Source organism: Pipra filicauda, unplaced genomic scaffold (genome assembly GCF_003945595.2).
Source record: "Pipra filicauda isolate LSUMZ 115617 unplaced genomic scaffold, ASM394559v2 scaffold191_size1418713_pilon, whole genome shotgun sequence".
Lineage (NCBI taxonomy): Eukaryota > Metazoa > Chordata > Aves > Passeriformes > Pipridae > Pipra > Pipra filicauda.
The window spans coordinates 771,050-786,091 of record NW_024104300.1 but is presented as its reverse complement, the minus strand read 5'-3'; the positions used below and the strand labels follow the sequence as shown (position 1 = coordinate 786,091).

General features: G+C 36.2%; 1 long non-coding RNA gene across 1 annotated transcript; it reads right to left on the bottom strand.

The window, feature by feature from the left end:
* Nucleotides 1-3,149: 3,149 nt before the first annotated feature.
* LOC113988210 lies at nucleotides 3,150-9,896 on the bottom strand. The gene is made up of 3 exons (XR_003540844.2): nucleotides 9,830-9,896; nucleotides 5,283-5,365; nucleotides 3,150-3,171 (listed from the first exon to the last, which is right to left on the bottom strand). It is a non-coding gene; the product is annotated as an uncharacterized LOC113988210 (long non-coding RNA).
* Between the last annotated feature and the right edge of the window lie 5,146 nt (nucleotides 9,897-15,042).

Here is a 15,042-nt window from a genome sequence, read left to right as displayed (position 1 = left end):
CAGGTTCAAATGTAACTCACTTGACTTTAAGCAAATTCTCAGCATGAATTTCTGTTTTGTGTTTTCTCAGAAGAAAGTTCAACTGGAGACATGTAGCCTATTTTTGCCTTTCCCTAGTGTTTAAGAGAGCAAAGATTACAATTTTCAGAAAGAGATGAACTATCTTAGCTTTCAGTATCTCAAATTAAGGTCTGAGAGAATCTTGAAGACTTTCTATAAGCTCCTTCTTTAAGATCAAAGGGAAAAGATTAAGGGCAAAAAGGGGAGATGTGATTTAAATGTCCTGTTTGTTGTTTGAGTGTCCCTTGCAGTAAACTTTCTTCACTAACAATGTGTGCGTTTGCAGAGCTTCACTCATATACCTTAAGCAATCAAATTCATTATTTTTGCATGCATTGCCTTGAAACATGACTAGAGACAAGACTTGAGGAAACAGCATGAAGCTGAGTCAGGGGAGGTTTAGGTTAGATAACGGGAAAAGGTGTTTCACCCAAAGGGCGGTTGGGTGCTGGAACAGACTCTCCAGGAAGTGATCACAGCACCAAGCCTGTCTGAGTTTAAGAAGTGTTTGGACAATGCATTCAGGTACACGGTGTGATTCTTGGAAGGTCCTGTTCAGGGCTAGGAGCTGGACTCGATGATCCTGATGGGTCCCTTCCAATTCAGCATATTCAATGATTCTATGCAATCCTATTTATTAACTCCAAATTTAATTTTAACTCACTTTCTCACTCTTCATGTCCTTAGAATGTTTTCAGAGTATAAGCAATTCCTTAGAACAACTTTATTTAACAAATGAAGTTGCTCTTTTACTTAAAAAGGTCTGCATGCAGGTTCCCTTCTTCCTCCAGACTTTTTGGGCTTGTTTATGCACCTCTGGGGCTTATCTCAGCCTAAGGAAAAATGTTTTCCTTCAAGTGTCTCCTGAAAATTTTGACAGCAAATCACTGGCACTCCCAGAAAAGAAGGAGAATCTGAAGGCTGAAAATTCTCAGAATTCAATAGGACTTTTCTCTTCATCTATCACCCACACTTGCACTGCTCCCAAGATCTGGGGAGAATGAACAGTCAGAGGTTATCCAGAATTCCTTCCAGCAGAATGAAGCCACCGGGGAAGCTCCATCCTTTTCTAAGCGAAAAGGGAGTGATAATCTCCAAGTCACTCATCGCTTTAGGAGACACTTCAGAGATTCACAGCTCTTGCATTTCTTATGAAAACCCTGGAATGTAGATGTAACAGCTAATGGATTACTGAACCCCTGAGCATCTGGTAATCTAATGCTGTGGTTAGCCCTTTCGAATTGCAGTGAGCACAACTGTGCAGTAAGGAATTGCTCTGAATTTCCTCCCTGCTCAAAATATGATGTACCCAAAACCTGCTGAAGTCAAAAAGAGGTGTGCGGAAAAAGGATACTTTGGTTAGATCCCAGAGCCATGCCACGGCCTTCCAACTTTCAGGTTACTCAATAGAAGTCCTCTCTTTTGTGATGTTCTGTTTTATTGTCCATCCCTGTTACAACTGATTTTTGTGACCTTTGTTTCTGCTATTTGTGTCATTAAGTTCTGAAAGTAGGAACATTTTCCTTCCTTAATAAATTGCTGCCTTACAGCACCAAATGTTGAGACCTCTTCTGTACTTGACACTCTCTTCTGGCCAGCAAAGGCTCTTTCATGTTTTCATTGTAGGAAATCACAAATCAATAGACTACCTGAACTTCATAGAATAATGTCAATTTTTCGTTTTACTGGGAGGCTGGGATGACAAGACATTACAAAACCCTAAAGAACCTGAAAATAACACCACAAAGCAGCCTGAACTCTTTAAAAATAAATTTTTGAAGGTTTTTAATGCCTTATTTAATACATGGGCTACCCCCTTATGAAGAAGAGATGTACTACTATTTTCTAGGCTTCATGTGGGAGTGTAACCCAGGACACAGTGACGTTAGTGATCCTCTTGGGTGGAGTAATAAGAAAAGAAACTTAAGTGAAGTCCTGGCTGCTTCACTCTAGCCACAGAATAAATAATTCATGTATTTCAATGCTGTATATTATCTTCTGTCCCTAATCCAGTGTGGCCTAGTGTAAGAAAATCATGTTGTAGCAGACAAATGAGGTGGCAGGGGATTCGAATGAAGTATAATGAAAAAATAGCAACATAGGTATAATATGAATAAGTGGAAATTAAATATGTACATATGCACATAAATATGTGCAATTTTAGATACATATGAATATGTAAACGTAAACCTATATAAATAGGTTTGTAATTCACTGAAGCCTTTTCTTTTGAGACCTTTAGGGATTTACAAGGATAAATTATTAGGATATTTTGCAGTGAATTGTTTCTCAGTCAAAAGTGTTTTGGGCCTGGTCTAAGGGAAGACCCAACTTTACAGGTTCAAATTCAAACAGATATACTAATGGAGAACTTCTTATGGTCACTTGTATAATACAGGTTTGCCATAATTTCAATTATGATGTGTTACATATTTTTGTACCGTGATGAACGTGAGGTTGATAGAATGAAAGGACATAGCTAAACATCTGTTATACATTTGCATTTGAGGTGTGAGCATGAAAATAATTCATTTTTCATATTTCACCCTGTGTACTGGTGACACAATTCTGATTGTATTATAGTCTTCTGTATCTCAAAAGTGTAACTCCACTGTTTCTTCATATTCCAGGTCTGATTCTAATTTCATGCTGCTCTAAATTAGGTGTTGACCCATTAAAATGAAGGATTAGATCCTGATCTCATTGTGTGTAATCTGAAGGTAGTCTTGCAATTCAAGAAAGCAACTTTGAAATTTTATAAGGTAGCTGTAACCAGATCCAGCTCCAACTGCCTGTGTATGTAAAAAGCCGATATAAAAGACAGCCCAGTCAAGTCTGTGTTATTTGTTCCTTCTCTGGAAAATAGTTGATAAATTTATGTTTGTTTTTAAAAATGATCAGTGATCTTCCAATAAGAGTCAGTCATGCTGAGCAATTAGCTTAATGCTGAAGGAATAATCATTGCTTGAAGCACTTCCCAGCTGATACTTACAATGAATTCCTTCTTTTTTTTACTTCAGATTCCTCATACTTCCGGTTTTAATGGAGAAATTCTGATATGTGCTAGAGTAGACATCAACAATAATATTTAGGGGCCCAGAGGACAAATTTCTATTTTGGGAGAAACGTAAATTAAAAAGTATGTGTCAATTAATGAGCAAAACCCACAAAATCATAGAATAGCTCAGTTTTGAGGGACCTTGAGAGATCATTTGGTTCAAATCTACATGGGAAAGGGGGCCTATATGAGATTATCTAGGATACTCTCCAATTGCATCTTGAAAACCTACAGTGATTGAGGACTCTACTGGTTCCTGGTGAGGTTGTTTCAGTGAATGATTGTTCTCACTGTAAAAAATGTCTTTCTTATGTCAAGATCAAATGTCTCCGGGTGACAAAATTTCTACTTCTCCTACTTCTAGCAGGCAATGGATGCACTATCACTATGTTTTAGCAGACCTCTTTGGAAAGGTTTGCTGATGCCAGAGAACTCAGCTTCACTGAGAGCATTGGTCTGAACAGAGTCCTTCATTCACTTGATAAAACAGATTACCTGCTCTCACTCTTTAGTCTTGAATTTCTGACTAAATTACGGTGGTTTAATTAAGTTATTCCTGGTCTAACACTGGGCTAGAAGCATAATAGAAATGAATTTTATGGAAAGCCACCACTCTAATCTGCATTTAGAGAGAATCACCCACTACTAAAAGTCTCCTTTACTAAGCCTAAGTCTGTACATATTCAAGGTTACATCCCACATTTTTTAGAGAAACATTTCACCAATGATCTTAAGTATTATGACTGAAAGCCATATATTCTATTTATTTCTGCTATCAAAATCTATCTTTCAAGACAAACTTCTAGATTTCCTGTCTTTGTTTGTTTTTAACAGGCAGTGATACTTTGATCACTGGGATTGTTAGAAGCAAGTCTCCTGAATTGTAATTTATTTCTACTCCTATACATTTTTAGTTACTCAGAAGAACTACAAATTTTAAATCTTTATTGTTATAGCAACTACATAGTGAATTTAGATGATTGTTCACTGGGTAGTGTAATAGAAAAGATCCCAATCAGTATGTGAAGCTGAGGTAGTGGCCATCAGAATACCATAGTCTCCATATATTCTATATATGATCCACACTCAAAATCAGAACACCATGTTAAATTGAAACATCTCAATGTATGAAAAAGCAAATATTACAGCAAGTTGTCAATTGATAATATGTAATTAAAAGCAGTTTTGAAAGTCTATAGTAGCAATTTTAATTTAGGGGAAGAAAACTCAACATTCACAAGGTTACTAAAAGGCTCTTATTTTTAAGATTAATATCCATATTAAAAAAACAAAAACCACAAACCAACCAACCAAAAAAAATTCCAAGTGAGTTTATGCAGAAATATATATTTTTGTAAACTATGTAGCATTTGTGTATTCAAGTATATCTAGCTAAAAAAGTGATTACTTTCTTTATCTCTTCATTACTAGAATGAACTGAAGCTATTTGCAACTTTCATAGGGGAAATATTCTAGATAATTAAAATGAATGCATTCCACTTATCACTTTGCAACTGCTGACAGTCTTGAGGAAATGTATCAAGAATGAATGGATAACATTGCTTTTGAATGGATAAGGCAATGCGATTCAATTCTCAGCCATCTTCTTCTTCTTAATGGCTGGAGTGGGATTATTCATGTTCTAAAATTAACTAATAAACCGATGTACATGAGTTGCCTGAAAACTGCTTTTTTTCTGAATCTCTAACATAGACATTTAAAATATATATAGTTACACTGAGTAAACGCAAGTTATGTGAGATAACTCATGTGACAGAGATTGGATTTTGTGAGAACCAAGTAGCTGGCAGGAACAAACTCTCTGTTTGCATTTGTACAGTTTCCTAAATCTCTTGATTTTTGGTAAATGACTGACTACCTCTGACATGACTAACGGAAATGGTAATATTTAATCTGTATTTACATAGACATGTTCAGATTGAACGATCTCAAAGAGAAGTAAAGATAGCAGGATAAAATAACTGCTGTTTTCTGATGGAAAATATTTGTTTTCCTTCAAATTATAGGAACTTCTAAATGTTTACAGCAACAGGTTATAAAATAAGGCAGAAGTTACATTTCAATCTGCTTATCCAAATCATGGATCTTATCAAAATATCACTTGAGATATTGTATTACTTGTGAAGAAATCCCAAAATATTACCTTAAAATTTTTCTCATAGTTTAAAAAGGCGTGATCTGGGCTTGCTGTTATGTCACTTGAGGAAGGAAAGGATAATGCATTTTCTGCTAACAAGAAGAAAAGAAGAAAAAAAAATAGTGTTTAAGACGTATTCAGACTAATTTACAAAGTCAACACTAATGAAGCATAGGGCCTATATACTAAATGTAAATAATGTTCTACCTAATGTGAAGATATGTTTACTGTACCACAATCCATAAAATTGCTCAGTGAATTAAACAAAGGGCTTGACTCTGTGAAGAGCCCACTTTTAAGATGCAATATTTTACTCTAATTCCCATGAGACTGATTGATTACCAGCAGTGTAGTAAAGAAAACATAATTACAAGAGTTCTAAGATCACATCTTAGTTTTAAGAGATGGTGAAGCACATACAGGCAGTTAGGATCTACTGTCCCAACAAACCACAACCTCCTCTAGCAATGCCAGAAATATTTTCAGTTGCTGCTAACTAATTCACCAAACCATGCAGTATGTTTATCTTGTCTAAATACTGGCTTTACCATTATTTTACTTTTACCATCACTTATTTGTTGGATTGAAAACTTTTGATTTTCACTGGAAAAGATGTAGCATTTTTATAAACATAAATTACTTTCAGTGAACAAAGGATTGACAGTCATAGAGAAGCTATCTGCTGCCCAAGACAGTGACAAGACAAAAAGTTCTATACTTAATTTTCCTCGTGGTCCCAGTCAGGAGGGTTTAAAAAATACCCTAATAAATTTTTCAAAAATTTCAAAAAAACTTCAACCAAAAAAAGGAAAAAAATATTGCTGGAAAATTTCAGGCAGTAAAGTGTATGTATGAGTAATAGAAAACATCCTTTAAGTCTGGATTCCTGGGGATTTGTGTCTTAGATAGACTTGACTTTTTTATAAAGATTCAGGTCATAACTGCAGCTTTTCTAAAAATACAGAATGTGTAATGCGGATTTTTGTACATCCTGTAACATTTGAGTTTATGTTAATCTCATCTCTTTTCCTCATTTGAGATGATACTGAATTCAATACGCTGAGTAAAAAAGTCACTTACTAAGCCTAATTACAAAGTCATTTGTTTTCCCAGAACTTAAAAGAACAGTGATTCCTTCATCAGTTTGGCTGAAAGTACCTATTAGGTTCAAATGTGGTAGTTTAAGGAAAAGAGCTTAGCAGACCGCTGTCAGTCTGATACTACGATCAGCAGGGCATAGCTGTATAACCCTTGTCTTCACAGAAAAACTGGGAAAAATAAGAATTGAAGCCAACATTCAGTCTAAACTGTGGTTGGTGGTACTGCTTCTGGGCTGGCTAGAATCTCATCATCTTTTATGGTGGGTATAAGAGGGGCAGGTCTGCTAACTTAGTGATTTTACCTGTGTCTAATGCTCCTGTAAATGAGAACAAAATCTAGACTTTAAGGTAGACCCCAGTACTTATCCCTTACTAAGAATATAATATACTGAGTGCTAGTAGGAAAAAGGAATCCCTTTGGGGATTTTTATTAATTCTACATCAATTCAAAGTTTTCTACTTCAATAAAGTTGTCCATAATGACTTATTGAAAATACAACAAGAATATTGATTGAATTTCAGTAATGTAAAAATGAAAGTACACCCACGAAAAGATGGAATCATTTGAATACTGCTAAACTACTGTAAAGCATTTGAATACAAAAATAACCAAAATGTTTTAATCATTTCTTAGGGGAAGAAACCAACCTTATAATATTTGGACTTTCTGTGGAATATTGCCATTGAGGGCAATAAATCAAATTTAGCTCTACACAGCAGAATTGGGTTTCAGGTATTGCAAAAGTAGTATTTTGAAGTTAGAACTTCAGGAGAAAGTTCTGGCAGAGCACCATTTGCCAATAAATATAAATGATCTGCAAAAATCAAATTTTTTGCTGCTTTTGATGAAGTTTCAGGGAATATCTTCTGGAGGAACACTGCAAACTGCATTGACATTTGTGGAGAAAAATATTTGGGTTTTTGTTTTGGGCTTTGGGGTTTTTTTTAAGAATCTTCTCTTGTATCAATGTTATGGAGCACGGAAAACACTTCCCTGGTTGCTCATTTGTGAGGCTGTTGGTTCCAGTTCTCACTGTACTAGATGTTTCTTTGAAACTTGCCTTTGATTGCATATCTGTTTGCCTTTTTGTCTTGGATTTTCAAGCACGCTAGCTGGATGACTTAGTCCATTTGTTTCATGCCCCAGGCTTTCAGCATCTGGTCCATTCTCACCCCGGACATGACTTTTCTGTACCTCCCACGTAGAAGTTATTCTTGACTAACAGTTCAGCTCTTCAGGGAGATATCAGGGTGAAGCAAACAAATACACAGGCTTACTCATTTTACAAGAAGAAACTATTTGAAGAAATAGTAAGATTTAGAACAGGGGAATGTGAAGCCTATCATTCTTGGTGCTGTCTTCTCAACACCTGTGTAAAAGCCACACTCCCCTCACTTGGATGTGATTTTTACTGCAAATCACAAATATTTTTTTTTTCCTGTAGTTACTTTCCCTCTACACTTCCCTATGAAAAAGTGGCTTTCTTCTCTCTTGGGTCAACCTACATTGTTTTTTTGGATTTCTTGCAACAGTGTAAAATACTTGTGTATTTTAGAAGAAGCATGTGGCATCTCAGTTGTTTTCTGCCCTAATATGTATTCCCAGACTACTTTTGACAAGTTGAATAGGTCTCATTTTTCTTAAGACATCACTCTCCTAAACCGAGATAAGTAGACTTTTTTTAAAGTATAGTTCATCAGTTCTGACATAGGCATCCAAAGCTAAAGGTGAGGCATGAGTTAGTCACTGTAAGCTCTGTGCACAGAGGGTAGTTACAAAAAAATGATTGTATAATTAATCCGGTCCTTCATCTGGCTTTTGAAATTGATTTGATGAGTTTCCCCCAGAAGTATCTGTTTCCTGTTGTTGACTGTAAAGGGAGTCTGGCTGGTAACATTGTATTTGATGCCAAATTTACATGCCTAAATTTCAATAAGATGACTCCTGCCTAGTGTGTTTAGACTTCAACAAAATAAAATTATTCTGCAATACTTTGCTTTACAGATACATTCCTCAATGTGCAGAAATTTTCTGTTTCTTTCCTATTTGAAAGGTCTTTGAAATTCCCCAAATCTTTGTGGAGTTGTCATGCTCTGCCTATCTTTTTTCTTGTATACGGTAGGTTGAAGACAGATTGCACTACTACTGATAGTCACAACCAGACGTGCAAAGATGAAACCAGAATGTCAGTCACATCAGGATTACACATGGATTGCCACCTGCAATCAGCAGTTCACATCCTGATAAGACAGAGAGGTATTTTGCATTGGCTGAAGTGTACTCAACTCCGACTTGAATATAACTGAGTACTTCGCAAAAGATAAAAATAGCAAAAGATAAAAATGCAGGTGGGAAATGCAAGGTAAAGCAAATAGTCTTTTCAGACTTCTTTTTAGCTTTCCTCTGTCTCCCCATCTTTCTGTCCTTTTCAGTGGCTGTCCTCCTTTCCAGCTGCCTCTTTCCATTGCCTTCAACACTCTGTGGAAAAGTAACTGCCTTGTGGAGGCAGTTGGTTTTGTCTGGGAACATCTGAAATTGATAGACTATACACAGAGTCATCCCCTATGTAAGCACGTGAAACAGAGCCAGAAGCCCTAAATAGACAACTAATATGCCACCTAGATATTCTTGTGTGCAAGAAACATGCCCAGATGTTTTTGGTTTCGGGGTTTTTTTTATCTCTTTGTTCATAATGTTTTAATGGAAAGGAGATGGAGATGCATTAGTGTGAAGGTCTAAAGGGAGGGTGTACAGAGATTGTGGTCATAGGTTTGTAGGATTCCCTAATGCACAAGAACATGGAGATTTTATCCTCTAAATTCCCCTACTTTATTACAGATTATCACAAATACCAGAAAATTTACCACTAGCAAGTAAGCTGACACAAAAATAAAAGTAATAAAAAAATCACCTATAGCAAGTATAGCATAACATATATAATATAATAGTATAATTATGATTAATAAAGTGAATATATACTATATAATATAATTATATATTATATATAATATAATGATATATAATATATAAAATATATACTATCTATATTACACACTTCTCTCAGCAATAGTAGTAATGTTATCAGATTGATAATACAGCATCAATAAATAATATGGCAGCAGTCAACAACAGTGGCAATCAATCACAGAGCAACAATCAATAACAGCAACTACCAATTAGGTATATATTATTACAAGTTACTATGAACTTTTCATTACTGAAGCAACTTACCAACAATGTAATACCAGATACAATAAATTATTTATATGGATTTATAATATCAGTATCAAGGGAATTGGACAGATTTCGGAAGGGGACAGACCATCCCAAAGTGGGGGGCAAACTAATCCCAAAGGTGAATCAAACCATCCCAGAAGTGAGATCACAATCTAAACCCACCCCAAAAGTGGGTCTAAAAAGGAGGACCAGTGAGATTATAGATAGAGTCTCACTTCAAAGTTGATCTGTGGCACAGAGTCTGGAGTCAGCACCCCCAGTGAGCAGTCAAGACCTCGTAGAAAGGTAATGTGGAGAATTCAACCTGTTTAGAAATGAAAAAATATGTGTGACAAGGTAAGTTGCCAGGAAGAGAGGTTCAGCTTTGAATAGAAATTAAGCTTGTTTTGTACCAGAGACATAAGAGGGCACAGAATATCATTGCTTCGAGCAACCAATTGATGCTGCAATTTCAATTTTTTGACTTGTAACACACAATTGATGATGAAATTTCCTGGTTTTTTGGAGGAATTTCTACTTTTTCCAGACTGTTTTCCACCTTTTCAGATATAAGCTGTCATTTCAGTCCCTTGTTTTTGCAATTATCAATAGTGGCTTAGGATGTGTCCTCTTCCTAGGTACACCAACTGTACTTCCAAGAGACCAGCTGCCCTTTTTAAAGATGTTTCTGGTCCATAGGCCTAGTTCCCAGGCTCAGAGCTCGCAAGCTGGCAAGTATTTTCTGTCAGCATTTTCCATCAGACATTTTCCTCTGAACAGTATTTTCCCCCTGTAACTGGGCTGCCTTTCTGGCTGCTTACAGAAATGGAACGTCTAAGCAGAAGTCTTGTTGCCAGTCTGATAACAAAACTTACAACTTCTCAGAATTCTAGTTTTGTTTGTCAGATGTTTCTTAGGTATCCCATTCATCCCAACAGATATCATCTTAAATATTTATTTTAATTTGGTCTGTATTCTGTATCATATGTGTTATTTTTCAGCACTGTAACATTTTCAGAGAAAACAACAGCAACAAAATTACAGCATTCTAGAACTGTAGAGTGGAGATTGCTTTAATTAAAAGTCACTTCTGTTCATAAGGGAACAGGCTGTGAAAAGAGATGAAAGAACACAGAGGAATTTAGGTTAAGCCTAGCATGAATATTTTGGAAGATTATAATAAATTGTCTACTTTTTTGTCACACATAATGCAAATTGTACAGCCTATGTTTGTTGAAGACTTGAGACTTTCAGGGTAGTATATGTCTATTCAGCTACTATGTAAAGGCCAGCAGTATTCCAAAAAAGGAAGCAGAATCTATACTGTGTTCCAATGCTTGTTAACCTTTTCCCTGAAGAAATATTTCCTAATATCCCATCTAAACCTCCTCTGGTACAACCATTTCCTCTTGTTCTGTCAGTTGTTACCTGGGAGAAGAGACTGACTCTCACCTGGCTAGACCCTCTTTTCAGGCAGTTATAGAGAGAGATACAGTCTCCCCTGAGCATCCATTTCTCCAGGCTAAACACCCCCAGCTCCCTCAGTCACTTCTCTTAAGACTTGTGGTCCCTTCACCAGCTCCCTTGCCCTTCTCTGGACATGGTCCAGTACCTCAATGTCTTTCCTGTAGTAAGGGGTCTAAAACTGATTTAAGGTGTGGCCTCACTGCTGCTGAGGAGAAGGGGATGATGTCTTATGTAGTCCTGCTGGACAAAAATTATATTATTTCAAAAGAGTAGTATTAATTATGGGGATAATTGTCAAAAGTGAGTTACATTTCACTTTTGTGCCCCTTAGCAGAATATCAAAAAATTACAGAAGTTTTTGGATGAGAGAGAAGAAAGATCTCTCACTTCAATATTCTTTCCCCTCCCTTCAAAGTCTTGACAGCTCGAAAAACTAGATGGACTCCTTTTCTCTAGAATTAGCCACCCATCATGCTCCATGTTAGCAATTATGACATGGCAGCATCAGGCAGCCATCACACTCCGTATCTCACAACCATACATATATTTTTCCTCTGGTTCTGGAGGTAGACATCTTGAAGTACCTGTAAACATCACTTTAGTAGCATGCAAGTGTTCCCAGAGAGAAGCTCATACCTGGAATTAGCTGCTGCACATCAGTCAGTAAGATAATGCTTAAAAGCACAATTCACAGATCACTGATATTATACTGACAGATTATTCAGCAATTTAAATTTCATGCGTCTCAGGCATGAACATGTGACCATGTTTCTTTCTTTCCTTTCATTTCAGATTTTATAATTTTTGACAGAATTAATAAAAACCCAAATAAGTCATGGAGAAATTAAAGATCAGCCATAGATCTAGGACGCTTTTTAGAGCAACTACTCTGATGGTGAAGCAGATTTGTAATGAAGAAGACTGATTATATCTGAGTGTTTTGGTGGGTAGAAGACAATTACTTCTGTTGCTGTGAAGTCAAAGAACTAGTCAGAGTTGTAGAGTTAGTTGTGGTGCACAGAATAATGACCAGAGAAGGCTGAAGAACATTTGTGGTTGGTTTTGTTGGCTTAAAGAAGATCTCTTGTAGCATCAAAAGGCAATATCATCCTGTACTTTCAGCATACTCAAATCAGTTTATTGATTAGCTACGTAGCTAATTTTTGGAATAAGATTTCATGCAAGTCATGGCATACAGAACACACTGCTTTAGAGATTCATGGTGAGGACATGTTCGATTCACTGAATCACTGACCGAGTAATTATGGAGCACTCTAACAAGACTAGACAACACTAAGAAAATACACTGAGCTACTGATGAAAAATAAAAACCAAACCAAACCAAACAATAAAAAACCAGAGCTACTGCTGTTTATTAGAAATGTGTAAGATGTTTGGAAAAACCTTAAGGAGCACTTTGTGGTGATGACCTGTTGACCATAGCCATTTAAATAATTCAGCAAGCTGCCTAGGAAGGGTGGTTGAGCAGAGAACAGTTAGAGAACTGCAAAAGGTAGGCTCTGAGAATTGTGAATGTATTAGACATGCAGGCATATGTGCTGTAGTTTCTGGTATACGTGAAAGGAAGGTTTAGGGCTGTGCTGCAATACCAGAATGAGCTTTTGCTTGTACCTATAGCTGAAAGGAATATTGACTCAATAAGCACACAATTGTGTTGTAAGAGTTTAGTACATGAATGGAAGCAGTGGAAGCAAGAGAATGCATACTCTTGGTCTGTGTCGGTCTGAAAGGTAGATGTTCAAAAGGAAAACCCAAGAGCAGGGCTAGTTGTGCTCCTTGTCCAAATAACACCCACACACATCTGTATATCTGCATCCAACCCTCCTTTTGCAACGCTTTCCACTGCCTAATGGTCCTGCTTTTCAGACTTTTGCTTTCTGTAGTCTGAAAACTGATGAATCACAAAATAACCAAAAAGGTCCTTTCCCCCAGAGAATGATAAAGAGCCTCCCTAGAGGTATGGAAGGCAATGTTGCAGCATCATGTTTTCCCTGAAGTCATTGCTCTTTCTGCAGAGGAAGAAGAGAATATATTGGTTTTGGAAGAGCTAAAGAAAATAATCAAATATATGAGGTTGATTCATTACCAGTTTTGTGTTTGCATTGTTAAATTTTAAAATATCCTACATACATTATATGCTAATTTAGTATAATGGCAAAATAATGTTAATATTAAGTCAGACTTTGTTATTACAGTGTTCTTACTTTCTCTTTGAGATTACAGATTCCTTTCGTAAGCAATGATCCATATATTTATTGACATGTGCTGTGTTCTAACTAGACAATTTCATTTCTAGTATTGAATTTTTCTTTAAAGCTGTTGAAATTTCTCAGTGTTTCTTACCAATTTAATGTCAGCAAAAATTAAACAGTGCATAGTACCTTCTTATAGTATTAGATGGTTTTCAGTGTGATGTTCTAAAGGTTAATATCACTAAAAATATTGCATTACTTATGTGACTGTATAATAAAATCACAATTACTATGCACTTGTGGTATTGGGCTAAATTGAAATGTTGAACGTAATAATCCATTCACTCCCCAGAAAGGGTCAGTGACTAGTCTTACAGTTAACACTGAGCATCTTACCGATCTGCATGATTAAACAACTGCTAATTTCCCTACTGCCTCTGGTCTGGAAGACTAATCTCTTTATTAACTTTCTAAAAATAAGTTGCCATTACAAGAAGCTTGGTACTTTATTAGAAAGGCACCTGCTTGTGCATCCAATATTTTATCATCTCAGATTTCATCTCCAGACATTGCGTTAATTGGTACATAACATAACGAGATATGAAGGGTTCTCAATCTGAAAAATGATGGATCACATTGGAAATATTCAGGGAATGGGAGGAAGGAAATTCAGATGGATGAACCATGTTACTGGCATACCAAACCTGTAGTTAGTTTTGGTGTGTTTTGTACGTGACAGAATGGGTATTAACATGTATACGACTACATTTCTTTATATACCAGTTGGTAGTCCCATTTGGAAAGACTGTTGAGGAAAAAAGGCATATTTCTAGAATGATGTTATCTTGTTGTGGTAGCTGAAGTGCCCAGTCTAAATTAGGGCCCAGCTGTGCTAAGCTGTGAAGCTGCAGCAATAAAATCACCCCATCTCTGAAGAAGTGGAATCCAAAGGAACTGAAAAAGACATAACTGAGATGGGTGATGAAGAGGGAAAAAGCAAAGAAGCATAGAGGGGCAGAGTCAATATATAAGAAAGGTAAAGTTTTGCATTAGTTTAGAATTTGGGAATTTCATTGACTTTCGGAAAAGAAAGTGAAGCTGCCAAGTTAATGGTCTTCCAAGAGTGTCATGTATGTCTTCAGGCTTCTGTTGTCATTCAATTCTTTCACAGGATTTTTGGTTAGGTTTTTTTTTTACAGCAAACAGAAAGACTCCCAGAATCTATAAGGGGGTTAAATTTCAGTACAAGTGCTTCCTGCTGTAAAGTTCTACCTGTGTTTTTTAGATCCTCCAGTTTCTCTTGGATTTACTAGCAAAATTAAGAAAAGAGCAAATGAGAAGAAAATAGCTCTACAGGATACCTGTGATACATAAAAACCTATTAAAAACATTTGAAATGTGCTATAATTAGTAATAATTAGCAAATGAATACTGAGTAAAGATCAGACTAGATTTTTTTTTATAACTCTAAATGAAAGCTGTTATCCAGAAAGATCAAAGGCTGTCTTTTTCCTTGAGTTCATGCCGTATAAATCTTGTGTATGTGTGCTTTGTGCTTAGAAAGACAGCTTCAGCCACACTCATCTATTTACTCTGATGAAGAAAACTCAAACCTTTCTTCAGTTTGCATGCTTGTTATATAATTGCAATTGCATTGCTATCATATGCCTGAAAATAATTTTCCCCTGCCATTTTCAGAGTCTTTTATGCACAAACCCAAAAACCGTTCTTCTTCAGTTTTAGGTTTAAATAAAACTTGTTTTAATTAA